Here is a 13,234-nt window from a genome sequence, read left to right on the forward strand (position 1 = left end):
GAAAATCAGACTTAAGGCTAATTTATCAGAAGCTGCCAACCAATTTATATAACTAAACACTCTACAGCAGGATACACAAATAAGGCAATTTTATAAATGTCACCAATCAAATATTTTATTTGCTTTAATTCTGTGTTAATCCTACAAAAACCTTGCCCTCCAGTTCCTCAGGCGGAGCCTCAAAACCATACCTGGTTTGGACATGCCTGACTTGTGAATTGCTGTTTGCTCAAATAATCTCTTTAAAATTTTATTGTGCCTCTGTTAATTTTGAACAAGAGCAATAATTATTTCATAGGCTTATTTTGTAGACTAATGAGTTAATACATGTAAAGTGCTTTAAAATTATGTATCTCAGAGTACAGATTCAATATATATGCAATTCAATTTTAGATATTTTTATAACTAAAGGGCAGGAGATATGCTGTAAAATATATAAAGCCATCTTGATGAGAAAATCAAGCATACTCCTAATAAAGTAGTGATGATATTAGATTCTAATAAAATTTATTTTGACAAAAATAACCATTTGAAAAATATTTAAGCAGAACCATTTAAGCAATTGCTATTCAAAAGCTTTTAAACTTCCTAAACAGACTCTGGTTCTGGGTAAGATAAAGTGTACTTTATCTTTCTTACTGAGTACACCTATACAACCTGAAGAGAATGCATGGAAAAGCTCTATATGGACACAGACAAGTAGTTTGTGGTAGGCAGATTTGGAAAGGCCAGAATTTTTTTTTTTTTTTTTTTTTTTGAGACGGAGTCTCGCTCTGTCGCCCAGGCTGGAGTGCAGTGGCGCTATCTCAGCTCACTGCAAGCTCCGTCTCCCGGGTTCACGCCATTCTCCTGCCTCAGCCTCTCCGAGTAGCTGGGACTACAGGCGCCCGCCACCACGCCCGGCTAATTTTTTGTATTTTTAGTAGAGACGGGGTTTCACCGTGGTCTCGATCTCCTGACCTCGTGATCCGCCCGCCTCGGCCTCCCAAAGTGCTGGGATTACAAGCGTGAGCCACTGCGCCCGGCCGGAAAGGCCAGAATTTAAAGTTCTACCACACTGTGGTAATTATACATTTTTCCCCTTTTTCACCTTCCTGGCTTTGAGGTTGCCTAAAATCTGGATGTGTGTATTTTGGTAGACAGAAAACACACCAGGAGGGGCCCACCAGTTCTGACTAGAGGAATGGAAATGTGGTTTCCTAACATTCAGAGATGGTAGGAGAAATCCCGGTTTTCTTCTCCTACTTCTTTTTGTCTTCCTACTTAAAATTACCTCTCATTCCATCCAGTTCCCAGGCAGATCCACTTGCAGAGATTGGAGTGATGGCCACAGTGGAAGCAAAGCAGCCTGCAGGCACCTAAAACTCAGAGTGAGCAAGCTTTCCTTTCCAGTTCAGGCAGCTGTGGTCCTAAGAAGGTGGGATAAAATGTCACTATTTTGGTCCCTATTTGTCCTCACCCTGCTTCCTGTGAGTGTGACCAATCCCAGAAGTGGTCACACTCACAGGAAGTGTGTGGCACAGCAGGACAAATAAAGCTTCAGCTTTCTAGTTAAAGGATCAAAAAGTTAAAGGATCAGAAAACTGAAAAGTATCGGGATAATCCCAGATAGGGAAGAACTCAGAACTGTGAATTTGTAAAGCTGTGTATGATGTCATGGGCTCACCCTTGACCTGATCAGGTATGGATCCTAACCTAAACAACATACTATATTTTTTGAAAACTAAACTAAGAGACAGACTACTGCCGAGGTCCCGACTGGCCACTGGCTGGTGTACACATGGGACAGATCTGAATTATAAAGGCAGTGGCAATAGAAATGAATTACAACCACAATAAACATAAAACTGGTTGAAATTTGTTTTGTGCACCCAACTATGCTGATTATCTGCTAAAACAAAAATATCAATATCAAGTATCATTTAAACAAGACAGAGTCTCATTGCATAATATTCAAAATGTCTAGGATACAAGCCCAAATTACTCAGCATACAAAGAATTAAGAAAATATCCACGTGCAGCATAAAAGGCGTTGAACAGATAACAAGGCCAAGATCTTACAGATGTTGGAATTCTATGATAAAGAATTTAAATCAGCTATTATAAAATGCTTCAGCAAGCAATCACAGACATAATCTTTTTTTTTGAGATGGAGTCTCACTCTGTCACCCAGGCTGGAGTGCAGTGGCACGATTTCAGCTCACTGCAAGCTCTGCCTCCCGGGTTCACGCCATTCTCCTGCCTCAGCCTCCAAGTAGCTGGGACTACAGGAGCCTGCCACCACGCCCGGCTAATTTTTTTTGTATTTTTTTTTTTAGTAGAGACGGGGTTTCACTGTGTTAGCCAGGATGGTCTCGATCTCCTGACCTCCTGATCTGCCCGCCTCGGCCTCCCAAAGAGACATAATTGAAATAAATAGAATGATAGGAAATATCAGAAACAAAGTAGAATATGATCCAAAGTGAAGAAGATCCAAATATAAATTTTAGAACTGAGCAATAAAGTAACAGCAAAAGCAAAATCTCATGGAATAGATCAGGTATTTTTAATTTAGGGTCAATACATGGCTTCTTGAGGATGTGGAAGGAGCTGCGGGTCCTTGAAAATGAATTGTATGGATATCAAATGGGCAGTTTCCAAGGAGGTGGGTGCACTGTTGAAAAGGCTGATGTCTTGGCCGCAAGCTTGGAGGTTATAATTTAATGATCTGTGGGTAGGACTAGGGGAATCAATGTTTTAAAAAATCGACTCAGACCATTTGAGACAGAGCAGAGACCCTCTCTTAGGGGCCTGTGCCTGCCATCCCCTGCCAAGCATAGAAATAAAGGAAAATCTTGAGTTATTTTAAGGGAAATTCTAGGTTCCTAGCTATCCCAAACAAGTAAATAAGCAACCTGTAAAGCAGCAAGATAATAGTAGCCTAATACAATAGCCAAGGAAGCTACAATCACAGGTTGTTTGGTTTTCCTATAGAAATTAAAGATAACATCTGAACATATGTTTCTGAGTTATTTTTCAGAGACAGATCCCCACCAAGAGGATCTGCCAACACAGCAGGTAGGCCTCAGACAAGGAGGAACTGCAGACCGACCTCTGACCACCACTCCTTGTTATAAATTTCTTCTGCCAGGCCTGGAGAAACTCACCCCCACAAGCCAGAGCTGACGTTCTTCTTTGCAGACTCCAAATTTTTAAACCAAGCTTTTCTTCCTTAACCTTTTGTATATCAGAAAATCTTTTAATCTACCTATGACCTATAAGGCCCCTCTTCAAGACATCCCACGCTTTTAGGCCAGCACCACAGTGTAACCTCCATGTATTGATTTTAAGTTTTTCCTGTAACTTCTGCTTTCCTGAAATCTACCCCTGACTTTACCCCTTATCTGCCAGCCACTGGGGAGGTTGGGACATAAGTGTAAGCTGCCTGATTCTCCTTGCTTGGTGCCCTGCAAATATATGCTCTCCTTTTTCCTGCTGCAAAGGTCAGCATGGATATCTGGTCTTACTGCACCAAGTAAGTGGACCCCTGTTCACTTCCATAACACATTCTCACCACCAGCCAGGGGCAAGGATAGTTAATCAAGTGCAGACTTAGTTTTCAGAAGAGAAGACTGAAGCCCAACAGGTTTTTACCCCATCAGATTTCTCTGCCACCTAGATTGTGAATACTATTTACTATCACTTTTTTCTGGGCTTACCAGAGTGATAACCCAACTTTAAATCTAATTCCTGTGTCCCACACCAACTTTCTATCTTCTTCTATATCTCAGAAACTTCTCTTATATTTGTGTGTAAACCAGAAATAAAATTCTAAGACCCCCCAACTGACTGAATGGATCCCCCTTTTGGCCAAGGGCATTCCAAAGTAAACCTGAAAAACAAGTGCAGTTCATGATGGGAAGGGGGAATCGGACATGTCTCATTATACCTTCCTCCCTTTGGAATTCAGGCACAACTGACCAGCATTAAGATTAAGACAGATATCTTAAGACTGACAAAACACTTTTTAACAATAAGATATCAAGTTCCAACCTGACTATAGTATAGCATCACATGACAGATAGCAGGCCTTGAAAGAAATGAAAATATTTTACCCTAAGATATATTTCTTTGACATATTTTGAAATACCCTGCTAAGATACCTCTTGTGGGGAAAATGCACATCCTATAGAGAATCATTTTCCCTTTACAAGTTTTTCCTTGATCCAGGAGAGATTAAATAAGAGACTGACACATTTTTGGATCTGATTAGAGACATTTACTATCTATTCTTTCTGAAGGCTACTACCTGGAGGCTTCCTCTGCAAGCCACTGGGGATGCATAATAAGAACTTTGATCTCCACAACTCCTTATCTCAAACCAGATACTCCTTTCTATTGATTACAGGTTCTTCAATAATAATTTAACTCTTTCAACCAATTGCCAGTCAGAAAATCTTTGAATCCACTTGTGATCTGGAAACCCCCATTTTGAGTTGTCCTGCTTTTCCAGACCGAACCAATGTATACCTTACATGTATTGATTGATGGCTGCTTGTAACCTCTGATACCCTAAAATGTATAAAATCTAGCTGTAACCCAACCGTCTTTGGCACATGTTCTCAGGACCTCCTGGGGCTGTGTCACAGGCATTGGTCACTCATATTTGGCTTCTGAAAATATTTAAACCTCTTTAAATATTTTACAGAGTTTGGCTCTTTTTATGACATGTATATTTATTTCTCAGAAAGATCCCCAACCTTATTTTTCACCTTGATTAGAGGGCTGAGGTGGAATGGGTGGAGAGCTTGTCTGGGGTGTGGAATTCGGGAGCATATTGTAATGTTCAGTGATTAATACTATTTAGAAGAACAATTTTTGAAATAAAAATTAATTGCAAAACATGATGATAAAATAGAAAACAGTTAAACAAAAGTAAAAATCAATTAACAGTGCTTTGTGAATCAATATTAAAAACTGAGGAAAAATAATGATAATCAATAATATTTGCCTTATTTTTATTTGGAATTTGGATGGTTTGTTCCTCATGGATTTTTCTCCTTTTTGGCATCAATTTAGTGCATTAAATGTTGCAAATAAATGGTGCATGTAAATGTTCTTTTGATCGATGAATTTTTTGGTGACCCATTGGATTTTAGAGCTCAGAAGAAGTGCATCTTTTGTCTTAACCTGTTCCTGACCCTGAGTACTGCATCTTCTAAGTAGAGACTTATGGAAACAGCAAGAGGCTCCTGACCATGATGAGAAACAGGTTAAATCATTTGGAAATGAGAGCATGGACAGAATGAACAATGTTTTGAGTGAGAGAAGGGGAAAAATTTAATTCTTTCTTATAAAAATGTATGAAATTTTTCCTTTATTGGCTGGCACTAGACATTTTCTGAAAGGAGGGATTAAATTTTACTGAAGACTACTTTTTTTAAATAAACCACTTAATGTGAAGATAAAACTCTGAATATCTACATTATTAGTAACCATGATGATTTTCTTAAAAAGACAAACAGGTTGTTCAGTCAGAAATAAAAAATAATAGACGAGGAAAAATCTGATAAGAGAACAGAAGGAGAGGCATCATTTTGGGAACAGGAATTGCCAATGCCTACGTCGTTTGAATTTGAAATGTAAATTTTTCCATCTTCCTAAACTTTCCAGTGAGCCACATAAATGCCTATAGGTTTTATCTTATTTTTGTGTTGTACAACTATTTCTGCCAGTGACAATAACAGCAAGAAAATGAGAGAATTCCTAAATTGAACTAATTCAGCAAAAGCAAGAGCTCCAAGTCAGAGAAGGATGTGATAATACTAGTTCGTTTAGAGTTCTCAGAAATCTCATAAAAGGCCTTGGGCTTTCCAATATTTGTAAAAAGTTGAATCCATTCTTCCCTGACTCTTAAGGTCTCCATGGCTACAGCTGATGTGTATTCAAGCCATTACCATGGCTGCGCAGCATAAATAGAAAATACTAACACTTTATGGTCTCAAAATTTTGTAGACTCTGAACTTTCTTGTATGTGATTATGCAGAATTTCTTAAATGTTTCTTAATCAGCCAGTAAAATAGTCACCTTTCTTCCAAAGTTAAGAAAAGTTACCAAAGCTTGGCAATAAGAAATAAGGCAATTAAGTAAGTGGCATGTCTTTTTAATGTCATATGGGGAAAAAAGCCCACTTAAGGATTGTCTAAGATAATGCACTTTCTTCTACTCATTGTTTACTCTTCTTCAGAATTCCTGAACTTAAAGAAGTTACATGTAAGTGGTTGGATTTTTGTTTGTTTGGTAAAAACACAAAAACAGTCTGTCTGGCAGAAAGAAAGATAACAACAAAGTTTACGATTTAGTGAACCGGAAGATATTAGTTACTCTTCAATCTTGTTGCATTGGTCTAAACATCTTTTTGTTTTTATCTTAATTAATGAATTAAATAAAACTTTTGACATATGTTCATTACAAAAACAATTAAAAATTATTTGTTGAACTCAATATCTGAATTAGCTTAAAATCAGAATGGAGATGACAGGGAGGAATTAGCAATCTTAAAGATGGATCAGTAGAAATTATCCAAGCTGAACAACAGACAGAGGAAAGATAAACAAAACAAAACAATGCTCAAGGACCTGTGGGAGGCTACTAAAAGGTAAAACATTTGCGTCATTGGAATTATACAAGGAAAAAAGAAAAAGAAGTATAGTGCAGAAGTATATGTGTATGTATTTATATATATGTGTGTATATATACAGATATACATGTATATATGTGTGTGTATATGTATATACATACAAATATATTTTGTGTATGTATACACAAACATTGCAAATTTGACTAAAGCCATAAACTCTCATATTGAGTAATCTCAATGAACTGCAAAGAAAAGAACATGAAGAAAGAAATTCATGCCTAGTCACATGATAATCAAAGCACTAAATTTTAAAAACAAAGAAAAACATCTTGAAAGCAGCTATAGCGAAATAATGTATTATTTATAAGGAAATTATTTGAATGACAACAAGTTTCTCATCAGAAACAATTGAGTCTAGGAAGAAGTGGCTTAATATTTGTAAGGTGCTAGAAGACAACTACTGTCAACCCAAACATCTATATCCAGTTAAAATGTCCTTCAAAAGTGATGAAAGTATAAAGACTTCTCAAATAAAGAATCTATGGCCAGCACAGCTACTTTAAAAATATTCCAAAAAACATTATTTTGACAGAAATAAAATGATACCAAAAGGAAACCTGAAACATTAAGATGAAAGAAGAGCAACATAAAAAATAAATATTGATGTAACAAAATAGACTATTAATCTTTTTTTGAGTTCTTTAAACATGTTTGAGAATGGAAACAGAATTGTTTTAAATTACCTAATAGATTTTTAGTGCATATAGATATATTACATAAAACAAATAAGTATAACAGGGAAAGAGAGCTATCTGGTGGTAAAGTTTCTACATTATACTTGAAGTAGTTAAATAGAATAAAATAAAATAAGTAGACCGCTAAAAGTTAAGTATTATATTGTAATTTTGAAAGCAACCACTTAAACAAGGGGTGTCCAACCCCTGATACCAGTCCATGGCTTTTTAGGACCTGGGTTGCACAACAGGAGATGAGTGGAGGGTGAGCCAGCATTACCACATGAGCTCCACCTCCTATCAGATCAGCAGCAGCATTGGATTCCCATAGGAATGCAAGGCATCTAGGTTGCACACTTCTTATGACAGTCTAATGCCTGATGATCTGAGGTGGAACAGTTTCATCCAAAAACCATACCCTGCCGCCACCTGTAGAAAAATTTTCTTCCACAAAACTGGTCCCTTGTAGCAAAAAGTTGGGGACCACTGACTTAAAAACACTACAAAAAGAATAAGATTCAATAACAACACAATTGATAGAACAGTAAAAAAAAAGTGCAAAATACCTAAAAGAAGGCAGGAAAATAAAGCATAGAAATTAAAACATAAAGCAAATAAATAGAAAAGACATAATAAAATGATAAACTTATATCCCAACAGTAAGTATATTAAATAATACTGGTCAAAACACATGTATTAATAAATGGGGATGGCTGGAGTGGATAAACTAATATGACCTAAATAAATGCTTAAGAAACTCACTTTAAATTAACAATAGATAGGTGAAAAGTCAAAGAATAACAAATGAAATGGACCCAATAGTCCCAGAGATATTCTTTCTTTCTTTCTTTTTTTTTTGGATAAACATAGAAATTCACCCTTCTGGTCTTAAAACTTGAAACTTACATTTGTTTTATCTGAGTTCCTTCCTCAGGAACTGGAGCCCCAGGCCTCTCAAAAAGTATCATATAACTGAAACGCATCAGATCATCACACACAACAATGAGATGCTGGGTCTCACATTCATCATGATTGCTTTCTTACCCCTCCCAAGTTCTTATTTTCCTACACATAGTTACACTTCTTCCCTGCTATATAAACTCCTAGTTTTAGTTGGTCAGGGAGATGGATGTGAGAGTGATCTCCCATCTCCTTGGCTGCAGCACCCCATTAAGACCTTCTTCCTTGGCAGTACTTGTCATCTCAGTCATTGGCTTTCTGTGCAGCAAGCAGCAGAACTTAGACAAAACCCCAAATATTTAGGTAACAGATTTTAGTTCCGTGACAAGGAACACTTTGCTCGTGGCTTGACTGCTGTGGGCCTGGAGTTTCAGAAGTCCTGCTAAGGAGCTGCCTTCCAAATATTGGCTGCAGGTCAGTTTCTATCTGTTTCTGGCCCCACTGCTGCCAGCCCCAATCATGCCCCTGATCACCTCAGAATAACTGCCTTTGAAATTAGACATCTGCTTCCGTATAGGTGAGTAACCTTTGTGGACCCTGACAGCAAGATCTGCTCCTCTCAACTGGGGAAATTTTTAAGGAATTTTTCCATATGCAGATTGAACAAGCCCAACAGACTGAGAGAGGGAAGCACTCTGACTGTTTCAGAATGGACACCCTTGCGGGCTTGTTTGAATAATTTTGTATGAGAAAGGATTCGTATGGTGAATTTTTGTCCTCAAGTAAAATGACTGACTAGTTATTAAAAAGAAGAAAAGGGCCAGGCGTGGTGGCTCATGCCTGTAATCCCAGCACTTTGGGAGGCTGAGGTGGGTGGATCATGAGGTCAGGAGATCGAGACCACGGGGAAACCCTGTCTGTACTAAAAATATTAAATATTAGCCGGGCACGGTGGCTGGCACCTGTAGTCCCAGCTACTCGGGAGGCTGAGGCAGGAGAACGGCGTGAACCCAGGAGGCAGAGCTTGTAGTGAGCCTAGATGGCGCCACTGCACTCCAGCCTGGGAGACAGAGCGAGACTCCGTCTCAAAAAAAAAACCTAGAAAAAAAATCACAAAATCCAAGCGTGTCATAGATGTCTGTGTGTGTCATATATAGTTTTTCTTCTTTCTCTGTGTCTATTTTTATACACATACAGAGAAAATAGGAAGTTTAAAAAGTTTATGTAATAAAATATTCTTTAAAACCTAATAGAAAATTAGATAAATTTGACCAGTTAACATTGCTCATAGTTAAAGCTGTTAGTGTTGATGACGTTAAAATAAAATATTATAAAGAAATATGTTGGAAGTTTGGCAATTTTTAAAATCTATTTAAGGGTGAAGCCAAGTTTAGCATGGAGCCAAATTTTCACATACATACTTGCATTGATTCACACTAGATTTGCTATTCTGAATAGACAGTACTAGCACTAAAGAACTTATTGGTCATATACCTAAAGTGGAATTTTTTAATTGAGGTGAATGTATAGTGATATTGGTGGACTTAAAGACACTACATTATGTATCAGGAACAAAATATTCATTATATGATTTTTCTTTAGGCTCTGAGTAACACTGTAGCCTCCAAGGTAAAATGAGTAGGAGAAAAATTGGGGGCTGGTTTCCATTTGCTCTATTTATTTAAATTTCCTAAGCTAACTTTATCAAGCTTCCCAAATTGACAGAGGACACTGGCTATTTAAAATTTTATTAGTTTTGCTTACTCTGATGATCTGGAGAGCTATGATAGCCTTAAGTTTCTTGGCAAAAATAAATTACTAAAAGGCTTATTTTTATAAGTTCTGAACAGAAACAGTACAGTGTATATTAATACTTTGTTATTTGGGAAAGTAGATGACAGTAGAAATGTTTAAATGGTGTTTTATTTTCAAGGTGATTAAATTAAATCAATAATTTGAGTTAATTTCAAATCTTTTCGTTTAATGAGGAAAAACTATGATATGGGTATAGAGTTTTAATGTTCAGGAAAGATTGGCCTCATCTTTAAGGGAATTATATTGATTATTGTTTGGAATTTATCTCAAACTACTTTAGTTGTGTTTACTATTATTAACATTAAGTGACATTCAGTTGAATTAAGTAGGAAAAATTATTTTTTAAAAACAGTATGTGAGACTTTATAGTGATTTTTTTATCCCAAGCCATTTATTACTGATTAGCCTTTATGGATGTACTTGAAAACAAAATATGTGCAAGTATTGCACTGGTTTGAAGATTTTATTAGTAAAAGTTATCTAATCAGCTAGCAGTACTATATCTACAAACCAATCTTGGAAATGTGTAATGATGCTTTTTTTAGAAGCTGGAAGAAATTATTGTGTGCTTGTTCTTAGTTTGCTTTTGTTTTGTTGCATAGTATTTAAGTTGTTTTCATACTGAATTTCCAAAACTGATACTGCATTTTCCCTTATTTTTAATAATGGAGAGAAACATTAGTTTTTATTTTGATAAGTTTGGCATAGTATCTATCACATTTTTGGTGATTTTGGTCACAATTTTGTCCCTAGAATGCTAGTAATTAGACATTTGTAATGAGTCACCTTACTACTTTAATACAGTGGTTTGAAGTGATGCAGGAAGTAACTCCACCAAATCACAATGTTTTAATTTGTGACATGTTAGAGAGAATGATAGAACTTTCTGCATTCTAAGTATTTCATTAACTAATCTTTGTGCTGTTAAGTTACAGTGCTTTGACTCCTGGGTCTGCAGAAGGCACCAACTCCTGCTAAATCTTGAGCATTGACACCAGTCAAAGCCTCATCTTCAGACTCTGGAGATGGTGATAGTCAAAATGAACTGTTTTGTGAGACACAGGGCCAGAAATTAAAACTACAGAATCCCTCTAGGCCCAGGTGATAGTGGCAGGAGGTAGACAAATTCCTAGACAGATAGAGGCAGGTCCCCGGTGAAACCTGACCTTCAAACCAGGGACAGCCTGAAGCCTGAAAACCAAGCTGCCAGTTCCAGGTAGAATCCACGACCTGGAGTGCAAACCTCCTTGATGACTTTCAGCCAGTCAAATGGTGCTTTTTCCAGGTCTGCCCGTGGACCAATTAGCATGCACTTTCTCTATTTTGAGCCCATTAAAACCTTGGGCTCAGCCACATGTCAGGACTACCTGCCTGCAGGTAGGAGCTACCCACTTCAGGTCTCCTCTCCAATGAGAGCTGATTAAAACTCAATAAAACTTTCTCCACCTTGCTCACCCTGCTGTTGTCCATGTAACCTCATTCTTCCTGGAGACTGGATAAGAACTCAGGACCTGTTGAATGGCAGGCATAAAAACTGCTATTACACATTCCTGGCCAGCTCTTTGAGCTATGAATGGGAGCAAAAGGAGCTGTAACACATTCCTGGCCAGCTCACCAGGCTGTGACATGCTCCCATTCACCAGGCTGTGGGAATGAAGAGCAGCAATCCTCTGGGAACCCAGACCTTGGGATTCCCCCAGCCAGAGCTGTGACATTATAGCTATCCCACCCTCTGCCAGCATTGGGCAGCATTGGGAATGCCAGCATTCCCATGTGATGGGAAGCAGCTGCAGTGCTAGCCCAGCCTGGGAGCCATGGGACAAAGGCAGGTGGTGGAACTTAAAGAGATTAAACACACTCCTCCCTAGTCACTGAGCTGCAGGTGGTGGGAATGAGAGAGCATGCCCCCTGCCTTGGGGCTCCGTGGTTGCTAGTGTCTCCAAATTTTCAGGCACCATCATGTTCCCCTCATCCAGACACCAGCACCCTCAGTGGAAGCCGCTTGGGAGATGCCTGGTCCAGCTGCAGCCTTGCATGGAGCCGGTGCCTGTGCCAGCACCACGAGCTGCCTCCCCTGCCACAGCCAGTATGCCTGTCTGTGCACAGAGGCCGAACCTCACACTTGCTTGCCTATACACCCCTCGCCGCTCTGCACCTGGCCTACGTACGCTTCATGGTTGTGGGACCCAGACCAGTAGCACGAGCCAAGCACAGCCTGCCAGCCTGAGTGGGTGGAATGAGCACAGTGGGCATGAGCAAAACTCCAGCAGAGGTGGCTGCTGGCCACAGAAGTTTCCAGCTGGTGAAGCAACAATTGAAGGAATGGTCAAACAGGGACTATTGCAGAAGAGGTGGGAGCATGAGATTGTAAGAACCAATTTTGAGGGATAAGATTAGTTCAGAGTTTTCTATAAATTAAACATTAATACCAAAAGCACACTAATGCAAGGCTCGCATCTGGGCCCATGTGTCAGAATAACAGAGTTTTCTTGGAGAATTATCTGTTCTTTAATAGAAAATTATAAAAGGTTAAAAAATGTTTATGAAAATTTTACGATCAAATTGATTACAACTAAATAAATTAGTTTATAAGGTTTTGTTAAAATTGTCTTTAACATTAATACTATATCATGTAAAGGTAAGATGGTAAGATTTGGTTTACTGTTTTGAACAAATTTTTTATGTAAGAGATAACAAGAGATTTCTGTTTAAAACTACAGAAGAAAAAAATGTCGGTGGAGGGGGAGAGACAGATTTCGTTGGCTTCATATTATCTTTATTAGGACTTACCGTTTGAGAAGCTGAGTGTTCTCACTGTCAAAGGGTAAACATTTTTGTATATTTATTTTGGCTAAATGAATAACTATTTTATAGTAACTTGTGGTGCTATTTTATGATATCAAGTGTCTTAAACCTTTGATATTTGACGGACTTTCCAAAAGCAAAATTCCAAGACTGAAATTCTATATTCAGTCTTTTTGACCTCAAACTAACTTTTATGGATGTTAGCTTCCCTGAAGTCTGAGAAACATATTAGGCTTACTAGGCTTATTTGTTATGTTATAATTTTGCAGACAGTATTTTCAAATCTGAGGTGGTGTTTAAGTTCTGATATGGTTTGGCTGTGTCCCCATCCAAATCTCATCTTGAATCATAAATTCCACAT

Source organism: Hylobates moloch, unplaced genomic scaffold (genome assembly GCF_009828535.3).
Source record: "Hylobates moloch isolate HMO894 unplaced genomic scaffold, HMol_V3 SCAFFOLD_15, whole genome shotgun sequence".
Lineage (NCBI taxonomy): Eukaryota > Metazoa > Chordata > Mammalia > Primates > Hylobatidae > Hylobates > Hylobates moloch.